Below are 15,878 nucleotides of genomic sequence, written 5' to 3'. Positions count from 1 at the left end.
CTTCGACAAACTCTGCCACCACATCCTACGCACACGCCTCCACAACGCAGGGATCTGTGACAAAGCCCTGGAATGGATCACCTCCTTCCTCACCGACAGAACCCAGAACCCTCCATTCTGATCCAAAGCCACCAAGATCATCTGCGGCATAACCCAAGGATCATCCCTCAGCCCGACTCTTTTCAACGTCTACATGACACCGCTCGCCAACATATGATCGCACGACCTCAAAATTATCTCATACGCCAACGACACCCAGCTGATCCTCACCTTCACCAAGGACCCGGATACAGCCAAAACCAACTTCCACGCCGAATGGATGAAGAACAGTCCCCTGAAACTGAACTTGGTGAAGATGGGGGTCTTCATCCTCAGCCCTACCCCCTCCTCCTGGGACGACTCCTGGTGGCCGGCCTTGCTGGGAGATGCGCTGACACCCACCAACCACACACGCATCTTGGGGTTCATCCTGGACGTGTCACTGCCAATAACCCAGCAAGTCCGCCTCCCTCCATTCCAATCCAAAGCCACCAAGATCACCTGTGACATACCCCAAGGATCATCCCTCAGCCCGACTCTTTTCAACACCTACATGACACCGCTCGCCAGCATATGATCGCACAACCTCAACATTATCTCATACGCTGACGACACCCAGCTGATCCTCTCCCTCACCAAGGACCCTGACACAGCCAAAACCAACTTCCAAAAAGGAATGAAGGTCGTCACTGAATGGATGAAGAACAGTCCCCTGAAACTGAACTCAGTGAAGATGGAGGTCCTCCTCGGCCCACCCCCTCCCCCTGGGACGACTCCTGGTGGCTGGCCTTGCTTGGAGCTGTGCCGACACCCACCAACCACACACGCATCCTGGGGTTCATCCTGGACGTGTCACTGTCCATGACCCAGCAAGTCAACGCTGTCTCCTCCTCCTGCTTCAACACCCTCTGCATGCTTCACAACATCTACAGATTGATCCCCACCGGAACCAGAAGGATGGTCACCCAGCCCTCGTCACCAGCAGGCTGGTCTACAGCAACACTCTTTATGCAGGAACCACAGCCAAACTCCAGAAAAGACTTCAACGCATACAAAATGCCTCCACATGCCTTGTCCTCAACATCTCCTGCCACAGCCACATAACAGCCCACCTGAGAGACCTGCACTGGCTCCCCATCAACAAGAGGATCAACTTCAAGCTCCTCACCCATGCTCGCAAAGCACTCCACGATGCCGGACCTACATACCTCAACAAATGGCTCACCTTCTACACTCCCAACCGCCAGCTTCGCTCCGCTGACCTTGCCCTCGCCACCGTTCCACACAAACACCGAACAAACACTGGCAGCAGATCCTTCTCCCACCTCGCCACCAAGACATGAAACACCCTCCCCATCCACCTGTGACAGATCCAGGACCTGCTGATCTTCAGGAGACTTCTCAAGACCAAGCTATTCGAGCAGTAGCAGCTCCCCCCTCAGCACCTTGAGACCCTCATGGGTGAGTAGTGCGCTCTACAAATGCTTGATTGATTGATTGTATCTCCTGTGGCGTCACACACACCTTTGGACATAGTGGTCCTATCCCCTGTACCGAGCCCAGGCACTAGAAACTGCAGTATTCTTTTGTGGTCTGGATCTTCCGGTGAGAGGGTCCTCTGTGAGAGGCTATGTTGGCTAGTTGTTATTATGGGAGGCTCGGAGCCAGAGGGGGTGTTAATTATGCTGCTGGTTCCAATACTGGATTTGTTGGGGCTCAAGGCTTGATTTGGGCCTGTTGCCATTGTTGTTGCAGAGGATCCAGCAGTATTGAGTTTCCTAGGAGGCCCGGTAGCCGTGTTGGGATCAACTTGTTTTCCGTGGTGATGGGCAAGACCCTTGGGCTTCCCGGTTGTTCAGAGCTGGCCGTGCACATAGATCTCCTGGTGCCACCTGCCTCTTGAGCTGAGTTTTGACACCGTGGTCCAACTCGTCCAAAGGGTTGCAGTTGGCGTTGTAGTTTGTCCTATTGAACCCCTCTGCTTCCTTGTATCCCCTTTATCCAGTGGACTGAGTGCTAGGGCACTGAACCACTGGGTGGGTGGAGGGCTGTGGCTCCGGTTATGCTGATGGTGGCCCTCGGGCACCCAAAGGGAGCCTAGACAGATGGATGGGAGACCCAGGAAGGTGCTGGGTGAGGCTAGATGAGGCTGGAGCTTTTTTTTGTCTTTTATTGTTTTTTGTGTGGGAGGCTGGTGGGAGGCTAGTATGGGAGACTCTACAGGAGACCCTATAGAACCTCCTGCGCAGGCCTGCCCCCAATGCTTCTACTTGTCTTCTCCTCAGCTATCACTACACAGCCTGGGCGGTGAGCTAAATAGCTGGTACGATTTTGGACATAAGCTGGCTGTCGTTGTCTGTGAGTTAAAAAACCTTCTGAAGGGGAGGAAGGAGAGGACTCGAGCGGGGGCACTCGGGGACACTGCAATCCGAATCCAGCCTAGCCGGGCCACTTTCACCGAGATCCCCGGCTCACTCTTCACATAGGGGATAACCCCCCTGAGCTCAGGCCCCTTACCTTGTGCCAAGCCGCTATCCACCTCCACCGCTGCTTCTCACTAAGATGATCTGTTTTTTTCCCTTTTACGCTGCAGCAACAGCAGTAGCAGGACAGCAGGGCAGCAGCAGTGGCACAGCGGAACAGTGGGATACATGCACCCTCATCCTCTCTCAGCTCACTGGTGCATCGTCTTGCCTAGAGATGAAGGTGGGAGCCCTGCACCGAAGATGCGGGCCAAGAATTGGTGCAGACCTCGGTACCACTGCAGTCTGCCACCTCACCTCACCTTGAGCCCAGTGTGGAGGTGGATGCATCAGCTGCCCGCAGACTCTGAAGCCAGAGGTCTCGGAGAGGCCACATCGGACTACACAGAGTGGAAGTCAGCAGAAGCTGGTGGCTGGCATATCCGCGGTTCGGAACTGGTTGAGCCGTAGCTGCAGCAGCTTCGCCTTGGGAGCACAGCGTTTGGCGTCTGACGTCACTTCAGATTGCAGCCGGAATTGCGGAAAGCAGCCAGAATCCCTGCATGCCAGGTATTTCTGGTAATCTTTATCCAGGTCCATCATCACAGCCATGAGGAATAAATTGATTGTATTTCCTGGGGGAAGAATTGGTGTGAAGTGTGATTTAGTAGAAAGAATCGATGGTCTGGAATGAACAATATCAATACCTGTTATGATTTGTAATGTTCCCCAATATAGGCCTGGGTAGTCACCTAGGGCCAGGTGTATCAAGATACACTTTTGCGATTGTCAAATAGCGATTTTTAAGGAACGCTATTTGAGAATTGCAAAATGGTATGTATGTAGAAATTCGCTACTTTTTAGCGATTTCTTAAAATTCCTTAATTGCGATTAGCAAATTGCTAATCGCAATTAAGGAATAATTTCCCATTCATTTCTATGGGCCAGGAGGCCCATAGGAATGAATGTGAAATTATTCTCAATTTGTGATTCGCAATTTGCTAATCGCAAATTGAGAATAATTTCAAGGGTGCAGGGGTGTCCAAAGGCCACCCTGTTGCACCCCTGAAATAAGCATGGGTGCACATGTAGTGCACATACATGCCCTAAGGGCATGTATGTGCATCACATGGCACTTAGAAAAATGCTAAAATGGGAATTTTTGAAGAAATTCGCATATTACCACCAACTTGAAGTTGGTGGTAATTTGCGATTCCTTAGGGACAATTAGCGATTTTTTGGGCATCATACATTACATTTAAGGAATCACAAATTTTACGATTCCTTAAATGCAATCGCAAAATAAGGAATCGCAAATTTGAAATTCCTTATTTTGCACGAACATTTGCTACATACATACCATATTACGAATTTCGGCGTTTACGAACCCATTTGAGCTTCATACATCTGGCCCCTAACCTTTTACCTACATTTACCCTGCCTTTGTGCTACACGACGGTTTTTGGCGCTGACATTTTACCTAGTTAGGTGCTACATAAATGTTGTGTGGTTTTCCCCAACTGCCCTCATTTATTATGCATGAGGATTTTCAGTATCACAGCAGGATTACCATCATCTGCATACTACCTGTGTATAAGGTTCAACACCATCTTCATCCAAGGCCAACATGACACACCAAGGTAGAACCCCTGAGGGTACCTTTTGGATATATAAGCACTTTGCTGAGGCAAGCAGAGGAGAAAGACTTACATGCTGACATGAGACGCTGAGGCATCTGCACACAGACACTCCAGCATGCAGTGGTCTGACATCCCTTGCGGGGTGTCTATCTTGAGACTAAGACGGGGTCCTTCACTCTCCCACATCAGGTAATGGGGTTGGCTCTATCGTGAGGGGATTCTTGGCTATACACCTACATACATGCTAGGTACACTTACGTACATTTAGTTAGGGCTTGCATCGTAGGAGTAGGCCTTATTACTGTCATGTTTTTATATGCCTGCAGAGATCCATTGATAGCATAATTCTACTATCTATTCACTCTGTTGGTGCTTAAACCAGTATGTATCTGTCATGTGGTGGCTGCAGCACACATATTTTACGCTAGAATGATGCTGGTTCAATAAATACTTTTTTTAAACGTCTGCCATCGTTCAGCACGAGTGACTGAGCAAAAGGTACAGTACTGTTTCTACAGTCCTTGAGGAGACAGGGTTGTCATGTTCAATAGTTGCTAGAAACTATTCTGTTCTTGGTAAGAGCAGTCCATAGTGGCACTGTGAGCTAGCTGGTATACAGGCGAACATGCCCGGTGGTGGTGTCTGGAATCAGTTTGGAGACTAGCCCCACAGTTTATGTTGTCTAAACACGCAGATCCTACGTAGATTTATAAGAGGTATACGACATGCTTAGTTCAGAGCCAGCTATAGATAGTGACTCCTGTCCTTCTCTTTCTTCCTCAGCTGATGAGTTAGTAAACAAATTAATGGTCTCAAACTCTTGTGCAGTGTGACTGCTTATTTACAATTGATTGCAACTTGGTGTTCGATGTTTTGACTTATCAGCAAAGAACAAATGTAGATTCAATTTCCTCATGAACTTAAGAGATCAACTAATGTCTGCACGAAGTCCCATCTTGCTGTTGGGCAGAATGAAAGACATTTGCTCAGGATTTGGTTATGAGCTTGATGTAATGTCTGGTTTGATAATTTAACAACTAGTTGGTTGGCTGGGGTTGTGCCTTGGTCAGTTCTGTGCTCCTAGCCCATGTCTACACTCCTGGTATACTCGGGTCTTAGGTTATTGCATTTGGGGGTCTGGTACAGTTGTATTGTGAGTTTCCTAGACGGTGTCTGTTCACTTCCTGGTGAAAATGTACCACTGGTTCTCATGTTTTCAGTACGCATCTGAGGAAGGAATCGTTTCAGGGGAACTGGTTGGGTGTACTGGAGTGATAGTTGTCTTGATAATATCATATTTTTTACCAAATGTTTAGACATGTCCAAGTTGATAATCTGTCAGATAGTGTCTGAATTTTCTTTTTTTCTGTGGATGATGTTCTCTTCAGGTGGATGACAACAAGATAGACCAGATGAGATGTAGTAGTCAAGAGTAAATAGAAGCAGGACAAGGTCACTGAGGTGATTTCAAGTCAGTATTTAGGAGAGGAATTTGCCAATTGGGAAGGTTTGGGCTCCTTTTTAAAGCAAGCCAGAGATGGAATTCTTCTAATGGCGGGCGGGAGTGAGTTCCATATTCTTGGTGCAGCCCCAGAGAAGGTCTGATTGTAAGTTGTTTTTTTCCACAAGCATGCTGGTTGGAGCAGAGGGTCTCTGGCGGAACGGGAGTTTCTGGCTACTCCGGAGATCATGAGTTTCTGGGCAAGAAATGCCGGGAGTTTGAGTAAAAGGCTATGAGATTGATGCATGCCAATTTAAGTTGGATTCTGGCATCAAGAGGAAGCCAGTTCAGAGCTTTTAGGTTAGGAGAAACGTGGTCAAATTTCCTTGAGAACCCAAGCGCAATAGATTGGGGCAGCATGACTTGATGTCCCTAACAAAAAATATTAGTGACAGCTAGAACCTATGCTCAAAGAGAGCGCTCTTAAATAAACACTGCAGCAATGTTTCCATGACAACCGGGCGCTCTGCATCACAGAAGCGGGTCCTTGTTTCCAATCTGGTTGCATAGACACCCTTCATAGACGTCATCATGCAACCCACGTGACTGGAAATGTTCCGGGAAGTTGGGAGCACCTCACTGACATAAGCAGGATGTACTCGCTGCTCCACGCATACCTACAGGGCGGGAGCAGGCAAGCACTGACTAGGAGGAGCACCACCCTTGAAGTATTAAGGAGAAGGGGGAGAGAGAGTAGGGGGCACACTGTTCTCACTCTGCTTAGGCTATTTCATAACCGGGGGGGTGTTGAGGCCCCGTTTTAAGGACCTCTCAGCTACAACTCTTTTTAATACCACTAGAAACCAGAGAGAGGGGTGAACAGAGGGGTCACAAATATCAGGTAAAAATTCTCCATTTTCCTAAGTTAGAACATCAATTACAGAGGCATTTGGTTGGATCAGGTGAACTTAAGAGTGGCACTATCCTGTTTATGTTATGTTGGTTAAGGACATGGCACTAGTGTAACTGGCCTCACTACGCTGTCATGCAACTGGGTAGCTCTCATTCGTTATCCTACACAAGAGCCTCCATAGTGGATTTTTTCACCGCTGGTCATGTACTTTACAACAGTGATAAGGGTCTGTGAGAACTATAAGGTAACATTAGACCGCGCACAAGAGGTATTTATCAGTTACACCTAAAATACCTGCACCATGTAATTGCGAACAATAACGACTATGATGCCTTTCCTCCCTATGAATCCGACAGTATGTGATAACAGGGGGTCATTCCTTGCCGACCACCAGTTTTAACATGACTTAGGGGTAACCTCGGTAAGTAAGAACAATCTGAGCCCCCGTCTATAATAAGTGATGGGTTATATGATTTTAAAGTACATCAGTGGCGCGGAAAACTACACCTACCAATAGGGCAGCACTTCTGATAAGTTAATTATGAATGACCTGACTATGAACAATGTTATTTTTGTTCTAAGTGTGATACATCCTGTACAGTGGTGGCAGTGTTAATCATATAGAACATGCCTGCGAGTGTGCACGCATGGAGTATAATCACACAACTGAGAATTAAGAGGGGATTATTTTGTTTAATTTCTCTTTTCTCCTATGTCTCCTATCCCCTTATTCCTTACAGTAAACTCACAATTTTTCTAGAGGTAGTTACATTAGGATTAGGGTGTCGGACACCCACTAACCTTAAACGGAGGTTGGAGCACTACATATTTCACTGGGACCAGTAGCGTCCTGAAGAATGCCGGCGTGACCCCAAGCTCTGGGCAGTAAGGAGGGGTGTAAAGAGCACATTATATCTCCCTTTCACCACCATTCCTTCATATTTTTTATCCTGGCCGGAGGATTTAGGAATAAAATATAGGTATTGGAATACCTCCGAGCTAGTTTTAAACTCACACTACACTGCACTTTTCACTTCCAGCTTTCCCAGTTACTATTGAAAGCATTGTTTTCTCTCTTTTGCTTTGTGTTTTTCTTCCCCTACCCTATTGCTCCATCCCAGGCGGTGGCTGTGCCAGGGTATATTGTAAGCAGCTCGATGATGAAGCATGTCACACATTTGTGTGAGTGAGGTCAGTTTTAGAACACACAGCACATGCCACCACTGGACCACTACACCACTATCTTCACTCCCTACTCCTTTTGGTGTGTATAAGTAAATGCAATGGGCCCCCATACTTTCCAGTCACGCTGCATCGTCATGGAAACTGCTGGTATACTATATAAATGAATTACACAGCACAACACTGGGGACATGGTCTATGACCATGGCAAAACTCGCTTGTTAACTGTTGGAGCAAGAAAAGGCATCTTACAAACAAACATGCAATGTGAATATAACTTATAATACTGGCTTACTTGGTCCTGCTATCTCCATAGTAGACAATAGAGTAGCAAAGAATTATTCCTAGTCTTACAGTACCAGAAGACATATAGTGGAGAGGGATATATTACTAACGAAGCAGAAGAAAACTAAAGACTAGTACAGACCATAAAAACACAAAATAAGGGGTAAAAAAGATAATGCAGGAATTAAACAAAAAATTGGATAGGCCAGTTGGATAAAAGGAGACAGTATAAATAAAATAAACAAGATAAAAATAGTATAACGGTAAAGGTAGTTAAATTGTACTGTTACATAGTAGGACTTACAATGCTGAGCATAGCCCTGGGCAATGGCGCTGGTGGATGTTTCCTCCTCTCCAGCTCTGCCTCTGCGCTACCCCTCTCCATACCCTTGGGCGCTGATGTGAGAAAAAAAGAAGATTACAAAAATAGATTAGCAGTACAGTTAATTTCCACAAAAGTATTATGACAGGCAAACACAGTAATATAGGCCCTGAGCATGATGGCCCACAGTTGGACCGCTGACCAAGGTAGCGGCGATCAGGAGACAGCCGGCAATGAAAGAACTGATGCTCACAATATTAAGAAAATGTACTTTTACAATGCACCTTCATGGAAAGAGCGTGAAGGAAAATGTACAGAGATAACTGTGTGGAGAGCATTCAGGGGGTAACCTCTGGATATGCAGAACTAGTATAAGTGGCTTTATAACGAATAGATGGGGACTAGCAATCAATAAGGGAATTTAGGAGACCACGCCGCTTCCCTGAGCCAACCCCCCCCGCCAGCTCAGCGAACCCCAGCCAGGCCGCCGACAACCTCACGAAGTGGATCAACAACTGCGCGGACGAACTCGCCCCACTGAGGACCCCGCCCGGCAGACCCGGCAGCAAGAAGGCCCCATGGTTCACCGACGAACTCAAGAGTTCCAAGAAGAACTGCCGAGCCCTCGAGAATGCCTGGAGAAGGGAACCAACACCAGACAACATGACCGCCCTCAAGCTTGCCACCCGGAAGCACCACCAACTGATCCGCGCCACCAAGAAAACTGCATTCAAGGACCGGCTGGACAACAACGCACACAATTGCAAGGAACTCTTCAACATCGTCAAAGAGCTCTCCAACCCCAACGCCGGAAACAACGACATCACCCCATCGCAAGACCTCTGCAATTCCCTCGCCTCCTACTTCCACAACAAGATCGCGGACATACACAACAGCTTCACCACTCAACCGACGCATGCCACAACCGAACCACCGCCCCCCACCACCACCCTCCGCGCCTGGACTCCGATCAGCACCGAAGACACCATCCGCATGATGAACTCCATCCACTCCGGATCTCCGACCGACCCCTGCCCTCACCACGTCTTCAACAAGGCCGACACGGTCATCGCACCCCACCTGCGGGACATCATCAACACCTCCTTCGACACCGCCACCTTCCTGGAGAGCTGGAAGCACGCCGAACTCAGCGCCCTACTAAAGAAACCTACAGCGGACCCCACCGAACTCAAGAATTACCGCCCCATCTCGCTCCTCCCGTTCCCAGCCAAAGTCATCGAGAAGACCGTCAACAAGCTGCTGGCCGCCTTCCTCGAGACGAATGGATCCCTCGACCCCTCACAGTCTGGCTTCCGAGCCAACCACAGCACCGAGACCGCCCTCATCGCTGCCACCGATGACATCCGAGCCCTGATGGACAACGGAGAAACAGCGGCCCTCATCCTCCTAGACCTCTCCGCGGCTTTCGACACTGTCTGCCACCGCACCCTAGTGCAGCGCCTCAGCAACGTCGGAATCCAGGAGAAGGCACTGGATTGGATCATCTCCTTCCTCGACGGAAGAACACAGAGAGTCCGTCTACCACCGTACAAATCAGAGGCCACCGAAGTCATCTGCGGCGTCCCTCAAGGATCCTCGCTGAGCCCCACCCTCTTCAACGTCTACATGAGCCCCCTCGCGGCCATCGCACGTCAACACAACCTCAACATCATCTCCTACGCTGACGACACCCAGCTGATCCTCTCCCTGACCAACGACCCCGCCGCCGCCAGAGCCAACCTTTCACGAAGGGATGAAAGACGTAGCCGTGTGGATGACGACCAGCCGCCTGAAACTGAACTCAGACAAGATGGAAGTCCTCATCCTGGGCTCCTCGCCCTCCGCCTGGGATGACTCCTGGTGGCCCCCCGCCCTGGGCAGCGCACCCAAACCAACAGACCACGCACGAAACCTGGGCTTCATCCTGGACTCCTCCCTCACCATGACCAGACAAGTCAACGCCGTCTCCTCATCGTGCTTCAACATCCTGCGCATGCTACGCAAGATCTTCCGGTGGATCCCCACCGAGACAAGGAAGACGGTCACCCAGGCCCTCGTCACCAGCCGACTGGACTACGGCAACGCCCTCTACGCAGGAACCACCACCAAGCTCCAGAAGAGACTCCAGCGGATCCAGAACGCCTCAGCCAGACTCATCCTCGACATCCCACGACACAGCCACATCTCCGGACATCTGAGAGACCTGCATTGGCTCCCCGTCAACAAAAGAATCACCTTCCGCCTCCTCACCCACGCACACAAAGCCCTACACGATCAAGGCCCGAGCTACCTCAACAACCGCATCAACTTCTACGCTCCCAAACGACACCTCCGATCAGCCAGCCACGCCCTCGCCGCCGTCCCCCGTATCCGAAGAACGACAACAGGAGGAAGAGCCTTCTCCTTCCTGGCCGCCAAGACCTGGAACTCCCTCCCGACCGACCTGCGCCTGACCCAAGACCACCTCTCCTTCAGGAAGAAGCTCAAGACCTGGCTATTCGAGCAGTAGCAGCACTCCCCCCCCCCCCCCCCCCCTAGCGCCTTGAGACCCTCCGGGTGAGTAGTGCGCTATACAAATGTCTGTGATTGATTGATTGATTGACATTAGGGTGATATTCTTGAAGATTTTCTTTGTGAGGACAACAATGTCCTTCTCTTCATCTGTGTCCTCCTCCTTCTTGACCTGCTCCTACTCCTCCTACTCTTCTTGTTGAGCAGTGCTGGGTGCTGGTATTGTAGCTTGAAGTAGGATTGGATTCTATCCTTGAAATGTCAGCTGTCCTCCACCTGTAGTTGGTTCAGCATCCATGTCTGGCGGCACAATGTCCCTTGTACATGGAAGACGAAGATTTCAACAGATGAGTATATTAAATCCAGTTCTGTTTGTACAATTTAACACAGTACTGTATTAAAAATTATTATGGAAATAAACAATTGAGTTATTATAAGTGAGGATAAGGCAATAATGTAATTAAGGGTTGTTCAATGGATGACATTATTGTATCTCAGCAATGTAAATTTACAAGCTCCAGCCCAATAGATGATTTTTTGGGAGGCCCCTCATGTGGTTAGGTGCTGATTCTGGGTCCTTGTAGTCGTTGTTCCCAAAGTATCACCAGATCCATATTCTACAGAGATGACACTTAGATTTAATCAATATTGTAAATCTATATACATCACCATGACCACAAATGCAGACACATTAGAGACACATACAGGAAAATATACAGCACCAGAAAATAGAATTTTAACATTTGAAAATGTGCAAACTATCGAGGGATGAATTTGTGAAAAGTCTAACGATGAGATGCAAAAGCTAAGATTGTAAATGTACCTGATGGACCAATAGCTTAGGGCCTAATAGGATCTGCAAGGATGTCTTCTGATGTCATCATTATGGATGCTCTTACTTTGAGAGCTACAAAGAGTATTATACTGAAAGTTAAAAGAAAGCTTCACAAATATCTAATAGTCCTACGGTTGTAAGTTACTTCTTGTTAGAAATGGGGGTCTCTAGTTGCCAGAGGTAGGTACCTTTGTCCAAACAGGAACCCTTCTTCCTCGTCAGGATAAAGGAGTTACACTCCGAAAATAACCCCTGCTCACCCCCTTGGTAGCTTGGCACGAGCAGTCATGCTTATCTTCGAGGCAGTATGTGAAGCATTTGCACATAACCAACAGTAATACAGTGTAAGCTCTATAAAAGGACACCACACCAGTTTAGAAAATTATTCAACATTTGTATATACTTAAGACAAGACCAAAAACAAAAAATCCACAATACAGTACTTAAAAATCTTCAGTTATCAAAATATGTTTAAAAAACAATTCCTTGATGTCGATAGCTCCGTCCGGGGCTATCACAGCATTGAGAGCAAACAACCTTTTAGAAATGCAGGGCGTTGGTGGCCTCTCATTGAGTTTCCGAAAGCACAGCGTCCGCAGGCATCAGTTCCAGAGGTTGGTGCAGGAGTCGTCGGGGCCCTTGGGGCCCTCGAAGTCACATGTGTTTCAGATCTAACTCCTCTCTGTTGAAGTCAGGGGCACTGGTGTCGGCAGGTGTCAGGTGCTGCAGTGCGAAGTGTAGAAGTGTGGTGTGCAGTGCCCTACGGTCACAGTGCGTGCAGCGGCTTGGTGGCGGCATCAGATGGCATCCTCCGTGAGACCAGGGTCACGGTGTGAAGTGAATGCTGTGCTCATCGTGGTGTTGGTAGGTCGCAGTGCAAGCAGTGGTGTTGTCATTGCTGAAATGCTGTTGTCGGTTGACGAACTGGAGCCAATGGCGCCAGCGTCAGTAGGCCAAGGCTGCGATGCGGGATGAGGGTGCTGCATCATGTAACTTTACGAGCAGTGCCCTCGAACTACGATGCAAGCAGCGGCATAGATTTTGCCGTGGAGCGGTGGCGGCGGGGATACCAAGGCGTCATCCTGAAGCGAGGCGGTGCAGAGTGCGGTGTCCACAGGTCACAGTTTGAGCAGCGGCTCAGGGGCAGCGTCAGCAGGCAGCATCGGTGAGACCAGGGTCAAGCTGTGGTGTTTCAGCAGTGCCCTCTGCAGTGCCATCAGGACACGGAGTCCGCAGCGTCGTCGTCAACATTGTCAGATTGCTTTTTTTCTGTTGCAGCACAAAACACACAGTTCCCAGTGCTGAGGGCAGAAGAGCTTGAAGTCTTTACTGGTCCTGATACTTCTTGAACAGGGGGCAAGCTCAACCTCAAGCCCTTGGAGCACCTCATAAAAGTGGATTGCAGAAAGTTCAGTCCAGTACTTTCACTGCTCAAGACAGAAGCAGCCACTGCAGGCCAACACAGCAAAGCACACAGCAATGTGGTAATTTCTTCTTACAGCTTCTCCAGCTCTTCTTCTTGGCAATCTTCTTGGTCCAAAAGAGTTCTAAAGTTCAGGGGTTTGAGCCCCAATATTTATATCCCAAAATCCTTTGATCTCTTCGGCAGAGAGTGGCTGTCCCCAGCCAGAACCAGTTCTGCCTTCTCATGTGTGGCTTCCTGACAGGAGGTGGAGACTGCATTGTCAGAGGCAGACCAGGCCTATTCAGGTGCAAGGGAATCTCCTCCTCCTACTCTAAATACAGGCCAGGTCTATTCAGTCCTTTCCTGACCCACCTAGACTATCTGGAGCCACTCCCACTCCTCAGCCCTTGTCATCCAAAACCCAGACAGTCAATCCACAAACCCAGCAGAGGCACACTGGATGGTTAGGCAAGAAAACACCTACTTTCTAAAAGTGGTATTTCAAAATACAGAATGTAAAAATCACCTTCACTAAAAGATGCATCTTTAGATTCTGAGTTCAAGAATACTAAACTTAATTTTCCTACCTAGTTCCCAGGGCCAGTTATGTTTATAAGATGTTATAAACAAACTCCCCATTCTGTCCTATGGGGAACAGGTATCCTTGCAATAGTGAAAAACGAAATTAGCAGTAATTCACTGTCAGGACATGCCACACATACAGCAGGGCATATCCTACCTTTCACATACACTGCACCCTGCCCACAGGGGTACCTTGGGTCTACCTAAGGGGTGACTGGCATGTAATTAAAGGGAAGGTTAGGGCATGGCAAGTGGGTGCACTTGCCAAGTCAACATGGCAGTACCACACTGCACACAGGCTCTGCAATGGCAGGCCGGATTTACATTTACGGGTTGTTTGGGTGGGGAACACAATCCAGTGCTGTAACCCCCCAACAGCATTTGATTTACAGGCCCTGGCACATGCAGTGCACTTTACTAGGGACTGACACATAAATCAAACAGGCCAATCATAAAAACACCAATACACATTTTACGACAGGAGCACTTGCACTTTGCCACTGATCCGCAGTGAGAAATGTGTGCGCAGGAACACTAAGCCAGCACAAACAGAGTCAAAACCGTGAGGTCAGAAAGCAAATACTCAGGGGAAACATGCCAAAAGATGACAAGTCTAACACTTGTAGTAACTAACTATTCATAAATTAAGATTAGTCTGACTCCATCCCCTAAACCTATGGGGTGAGCATATGCAGGAGCATACTTTTTAGCAACTTTGCAGTAGGAAATGTTGGATATCCAAAAGTAGTAAAGTTGTTAAAAAGTGTAAGAGTAAAGTACCATTTGAGAATTTCTCACAAGTGCAGTTTACCTTTGTGAATCGGCCTCTAAGTGTGTATGACTTCTCAAAGTATAATTAGAGGGGTTCTGCGTGCGTCAGGTGATGAAGTCCAAGAAGCCAGTATTTAGTTTTTCAAATGAATCTTTATTTTCAATCATTTCATTCTCGCAGAATAGGTGATTTTACAATCAGCCAACGCGTTTCATTCTCATGATGAGAACTTTGTCACGGCTCTGTAGGCGAGTATCTTTTCTTTGAAGTTAAAGGAAAATGGTGAGAATGATCGCACTCCACAGGTATGATGTGGCCATTGCCGCATCGCTGAGTCACTTTTTTTTAACACACCGACGGCGCAATAGTCTTGCCCATATTCATAAGTCCACATAAATTCACCTGCGTGACTTTTCATGGCCTTGTAAATTTGGGCCTCTTTCACGTATTACTCTGCATGAAAGGGGTGTTCCGTGAGTGTGGCTGCGGATGTCACAGCAATACCATGGAACCCGACACATTCCCAGATTTACTCAATTTTGAAAAGCTGGGAATGCCCACAGGAAGCATAAAAGTGGTGCAACAAGGAGAAATAGTTTAATTTTGCCTCATGTTTTCCTCCTTCTATGCGTGCTGCATTCTGCAGCAGACATTGAAAGAGGAAAATGCTAATATTTATTGGTTTAGTGCAGGGAGATGACCCTTCCTGTGCAAAATCAATCATCGCCGCAATGCAGGCACCCTTGCAACATGACACAAGGGCTCCTGCACTGGTGCATGGTAGACAATTGTGTGCCAACACAGAAGAAAGCACATGGATGACTCGTATTGTTGTTAAAATAACGCATCCCTGTGCTTGTAAAATGACACAGCTCGGCACAGCAAAATGGCTTGTGGCTCTGTTTTGCATCATTTTATAGTACATGAGACCCTAAATACCAAGACATGTACAGTTGAAACCTGAACCATGTCCTATTGATAGAACTCGGAAATCCGAGAGGCCCTTCATTTCAATGCAATTAATACATCTTAGTCTGTCCAGATAGGCCCTTTATTAGACCAGGCATTTCACCATTGGTCTGGAGGCCTGGCTGCTAGTTTTGAAAACCCAAGGTTGCTCCTGGTGCCTCCATCACTATCCTCCAGCACTCCAAAGTTAATTGCAACAGGAAGGGGGAGGCATCGGGAGAGAGAGGGGGGAAAGGAGGTGAAGGGGAAAGAATTGAGAAAGCTACCAGAGGGAGAGAAGCAGGTGAAGAGAGGAGAAGTGGCGTAGGAAGGGGATACGGTAGGTACGGGCCCCCGGGAGTCTTCACTGAGGGGGTGACAAAATGGCAAAAATACGAGTAACTATCTTTTTGTTCCTTATTTTAATAATTTCAATGTGACAAGAAATGTTTCACACCGGGTACCACCTGACCTTGCTACGCCACTGGAGAGGAGAGTGAAAGAATGGATGGAGTGAGAGAAAGAGGTGGATTGAGGAGAC

Source organism: Lissotriton helveticus, chromosome 8, assembly GCF_964261635.1.
Source record: "Lissotriton helveticus chromosome 8, aLisHel1.1, whole genome shotgun sequence".
Lineage (NCBI taxonomy): Eukaryota > Metazoa > Chordata > Amphibia > Caudata > Salamandridae > Lissotriton > Lissotriton helveticus.
Note: the sequence above shows the minus strand (reverse complement) of the source record.